General features: G+C 38.1%; 1 long non-coding RNA gene across 1 annotated transcript; it reads left to right on the plus strand.

The window, feature by feature from the left end:
- Nucleotides 1-619: 619 nt before the first annotated feature.
- On the plus strand, nucleotides 620-3,582 carry LOC149822273 (uncharacterized). Its single transcript, XR_016426181.1, has 3 exons — nucleotides 620-708; nucleotides 3,162-3,265; nucleotides 3,347-3,582. It is a non-coding gene; the product is annotated as an uncharacterized LOC149822273 (long non-coding RNA).
- The last annotated feature ends 1,952 nt before the right edge of the window (nucleotides 3,583-5,534 follow it).

The following is a 5,534-nucleotide window of genomic DNA, read 5'->3' on the forward strand; positions in this document are numbered from 1 at the left end:
CTCAATCTAAGTTTTTTACTTAGATTATTGGTAGGTTTGGAATTACATATGAAAAGAGGGTGGCCACCTGAAAATAGATGATAGCATCCCTTTAAAAGATCTCATTCTTTATTGACAAATGATTGTGGCTCTTATTTAACAATTACCCGACCTGACATTTCTCATGCATTGTATACAGTTTCAACACTCTCTTACAAATGTGCATATGAGTGTTGTTATGAGAACTATTATATATTTACAAACATCTTCTTCTAAAGTGTTATTGTTATCTTCCTCCCCTTCACTTGAATTAATTGCTTATACCAGGGAAGCACCCATAGGCTTGGAGAAGCCCACTTCCTCAAAGCGCGTTTCAAAAGCTCGAAACGCGGTTCTTCTAAAATGCCAAGGGAAGCACGCTTTTTAAATGGGAAGCTCACTTCCCCTAAATGAGGAGTGAGCTTCCCATTAATTGGAACACATTTTCTTAAAAAAGGGACTTGGATAGTTTTAGCTCTTAAAACCCTTTTTTTTTACCAAAAATAAAAGAAACACTTTTAAAAGGGCAAAATAGTTATTTTGAAAGTAAAAACGATTATTAGGCAAAATTGAGTAGGGTTTTCACTTTTCATTCCCAAATCCGAACTCTTTCTCTCGTTCTCAACCTCTTCGGTGACCTTCAACGATCTCCGGCGGCCTCCGACGGCGGGTGACCATGGGTATCTTCAGGTGCACCCTCTCTCTCCCTCTCTATCTCTGTCTCTCACTCTCTCTCTCGCTCTCACGCTCTCCTCTCCCCTCTTTGTTTCTCACACTCTATGTCTTTCACTCTCTCTCTCTCTCTCTCTCTCTCTCTCTCTTTGACTCTCCTCTCCCCTCTCTCTCTCTCGCTTTGACTCTCCTCTCCCCTTTCTGTCTCTCACTTTCTCTCTCTCTCTCTTTGACTATCTTCTCCCCTCTCTGTCTCTCACCCTATCTCGCTCTCACGCTCTCCTCTCCCCTCTTTATCTCTCACTCTCTCTTGCTCTGACTCTCCTCTCCCCTCTTTGTGTCTCACTCACTCTCTCTCTCTTGCTCTAACTCTCCTCTCCCCTCTTTGTCTCTCACACTCTCTATCTCTCACTCCCTTGCTCTAGGAATTAACTCCACACTCCCTCTATTTGACTTTGTGCTTTTCTCTAGAATACCCTTGACTTTGTAGACATGGTAACACTAGAGCTATTGTCTGGTTTTTAGATTTTGAACATGTTTAACTTTAACCTACAGTTGATCGTTTTGTAATGTTCTCATGTTGTGAATTTCGTTTGCAACATGGGTCTAGTCTCAAGTGTCTGTATTTTTGGTTCATATGCAAAGAAAATTTTATTTTATCATACTTGTCATCTAGATTATCTTAATTCTTAAATATATTGCTAGTTTATTTCATATAAACACTGTATTATATGACAGAGATTGTGCTTTGTGTTAATGGCAGAGATTGTGCTTTTCACATGCAACATTTTCTTTCTTCTTTATTATTAGATATAAGCCTAACTTGTTAAATTTATTATTTGTTAATTATGAATTATGATTTTTTTGGATGCATTTATTAGTTTTCTTGATCTACTCATGTTTTATTAGAAGTTAATTCTTGATCTTCCTTCTTTGTTTCCCCTTCGAATCTTGATTCGCTTCTTAGGTCACTTTCGGTTCGCTTTCAAGACGATTTTCGGTTCGCTTCTAAGTTGTCCCGTGCTTCCTGTTTCCTAAAATTTTAGAATTGCCTTGCTTTTCACTTTTGCTTTCCAAATCACTTCTCGTATCCGCTTCATCGACTGATAACTGTGGCTTATACTAATTCTGATTGGGGAGGAGATCCCAATGATAGACATTCAACCATGGATTTTTGTGTATTTGTAGGTGATTCATTGGTATCCTGAAAATTCAAGAAGCAACAAAAAGTATCCATATCATTCCATCGAAGCTGAATATCTAGCATGACTATCATGACATAGAAAATCATATGGTTGAGAAGATTATTGAAAGATATGAGGGTGCATTTACAATCATCCTCTAAGCTCTGTTGTGATAATAAGAGCACCATCTACGTAGCTGACAATCACACGTTTCATGAACACACCAAGCATATCAAGATGGATTGCTACTATGCCTGTGAAAATATCTTAAGAAGACATTTGTTCTGCCATATATAGCATCAGAATTTCAGTTGGTTGATTTCTTCACAAGAGTGCTTCCTTCCCGATTTTATATTTTGCTTGTCAAACTTTCGGTGATTACACCATAAGTTTAAGGGGGAGTGTTAAGATATATATATAATTCAAGCCTCAGTTTTTATGTAGATTATGAAGGCTGGATAGTAACCACCATTCACAGAGTCTAGAACAACATAGAAACCAGGAGATTTAAGTAATGAGTTCAAATGGCACACTTTATTGTAAGTGGTGCTTTAAAACGTGGCTGCAACCAAACCTAGGCCTTCTGTTACTTTTTAAAATGAATATGCCCATTCCATATCTCAACCAGAAGAGGAAAGAAAGTTCTTTTGTCATGATCCATGTGAGTTTGTGGCAATTTGCAATTTATCACATGAATCTTTCCCAGCACTCGTTTTTGTCACTTTGTCAACTTTAATAAGCCCTTCCTACCCCTTGATGTAAGGAAATGGAAAAAAAATGTTCCTGATTTTGTTGGATTAAACTTAGGTTTATTTGTCCTTTCATTTATTGGAGCATGTTGCTGCCTATGTAAAGTGTTCAAATGAACATGATATTTTCGCATGCATGTTATAATGGTTGTGTATACAATATAATCTTCTTATGGTTATTTGTTATCTGTTAAATTGGTGGCCTTAACTAGCCTACAGTATATGGTATTTGTCTTTTTGCTCATACTGTTGGAGGCAGGTATAACTGCAGACATATTTCTCAATCGAGACTGGGAAGCGGTACTTTCAAAACTTTCTTGTCGATCATCTTAGACTACCAACTGTCCTACCACTGAATGGGAGATTTTGTTATGCTGCATCTATAAATAAGTGCGTGAAATGCACTTCTTAAGAGTGAATGGAGTATTCTTAGGTTAATATATTGGGAATTTTGCCCTAAAAATGTTTAGAACTGGCTTGTGCTAACAGATAGTCCCATGCATCCGTCTATTTTATTGAACACTTCAATTTATTTCAGGATTTCCCAGAGGATCCCTCTGGGAATTTTGATGAATTCAAAGATTTTGTAAGATCAAACTTTGAAATATGCAAGTGGATAGGATTGTTGATTATCGCTGACAGGTATGTTGGACTCTCTTTAGCGTTTTTGTGTTTTTTCAAGAACTTTTTAGTACTATCAGTTGATTCACATATCTCCTGCAGGCTCTTTCTCTGCTTTTGACCTTAATCCTCAGAGCTCTTGGGCCAGATCTTGAAGGAAAGTATGGCAGTGACGATGATTCCTCTGTTAATGCTAGGCTACCATTATTACATAATCCTGCACAACAACACCCTTTCACTACCAATGCGCGCAATTTAGGTGTTGGGTGTAAAAAGACAAGATAAGGTAATGATTATTTGCATCCAATGTATAAATAATTGTAGTAACTTTCTTGGTAGTTCATCCTAGTGGAGTTCAATTTTGAAATCCATGTAGCAACTTGGTTGTGTGTGAGTGTGCGTCTGTGTATGTGTGACATGTGTTGTGCAGCATGTGCATGTGTCTGCATGTGTGTGTCTTTTCACTTATGATCCCAGGAAACTTTGTACTTTTCAGGACCAATGTGGTTTGCTCGGATTGAATCTCAAAGAGACTTTGTTGAAGTGCCATGATCATAGTTACCGGGAAGCACCTCCCCAAAGGGGGAAGGTGCGATGCTTCCCCCACATGGGAGAAACTCGCTTTCCATTTGTGAGAAGTGTGCTTCCCACTTGCTTCTCAAATCACTTCTCTCTCACATCACTTTTGTTTCCCCCTCCTTTCTCCTTGCTTCTCAAATCACTTCCCTCTCACATCACTTTTATTTATTTTGTTTTCCCCCTTGCTTCCCATTCACTTTCCTTTTGCTTGTCATTTGTTTTCTTCATATTTTCTTTTTCACTTCTCACAAGCTTCCACAATTGCTTTCAAAACAAATTCCACTTCACACACTTCATACTACATTTTTTAATGTTAGCTTCCCCGCTTTCACTTCCTATGTCAATTCTGCTTCCTGGTAACTATGGCCCTGAAGTATTTACTTTTGAACCATTCTGATCAAAGATTTTAAAGAAATGGCTCCATTGGATTTTAAAGATTTCATGATGGATGGAGAAGGTGCAGAACTGATCTTTTTCAACTTGTTCATAGCAAAGGTTTATGAACTGATAGGGATCCTTTCTAATGGATCCTCCAATGCTTGGCAGAACATGCGAGGTGCTTGGTTGATGCACATATTATTCTTTTTGCCCATCTATGGTCAGTTTAACCAGTTAAAGAGTTTTTTGATGGAATTGTAACATTTTGTGATTGGTCAGCAAAGTGGGGAACATGGTTTACGAGTGGAAGGCAAAATGTGCTAGTTTTAACATTAGATTAGAATGCAAACATGCTTGACGCAAGACTTCATTTATGATCTTGAATCTCCTGCAATAATGAGTATACGTGGGATTAATCTGGTTTAGTAGTGTATTTATTGTCTTAATTGCAATGTACCTTATGGGCTGGGATGAAGCAAATGTCGTTTGCTTCAAAAGGCCAAGTATGATGCAGGGGATTTACGCTCATCATCACGATGGACCAACTCCTAGGTCTGTCCAAGGCTCCTTGGACCTGATCTGCTTTCTTTCAAATAGAGAAGTACAACAGGGAAAATAGACTGAGCAACTTGTGGCTTGGCTTGGTTCCTTGTGATGGAGTTGGTTCTCTTTTGTGGCATAATCCCATTGGATTTGGATCTGAACTCAGATCTTTAGCACAGTCGGGTCCTTCGTTTTCTTATAAATGTTCAAAAGTAGGCCTCTGGGGAGCTTAGACCAGATACCTGGCTTCAGGTTACTAGTATTCCAACACAGTATACTGGTATTGCATGTTCAGGTCTGAATCTGAACCCGACTTGGATTATGTTACGTCTGGTTAGTTTGTGATGCTCGCATCTGAGCCGTTTACATTAAGGCAGTCTTGGTAAAATGGTGGAGCCCATGGGTCTTTGATATTTCGAATGGAGATAGAGCAGGAAAACAAACTGAGAAACCTGTGGCTCAAACTTTTGGTTTGAGAATTGTGAGAGTAGAATTGGTGTAGATGATGATTAAGTTGAGAGCATCAACAATGGGTGACGATTGTTTGATATGATCAGATACTCTAGGATTCTTGTTTTTTGTTACACAAAAAAAGTTTAGAATGAAAAGTGAAAACCAATATAATAAAGAAGAAATATCCCATCCTCAACCTCGTGGACAATCAAAAGAGAAATTAAACAGGCATAGAAAAAGGAAAAAAACAAACAAGGAAAAAAAGAAGAGAAAAGAAATATTGGGCAAAAATCCAAATGGAAAGGAAAGAAAGAAAGAAAGGGCCAAAATCCATCTC

This window comes from Nuphar pumila, chromosome 11 (genome assembly GCF_984573655.1).
Source record: "Nuphar pumila chromosome 11, dmNupPumi1.hap1.1, whole genome shotgun sequence".
Lineage (NCBI taxonomy): Eukaryota > Viridiplantae > Streptophyta > Magnoliopsida > Nymphaeales > Nymphaeaceae > Nuphar > Nuphar pumila.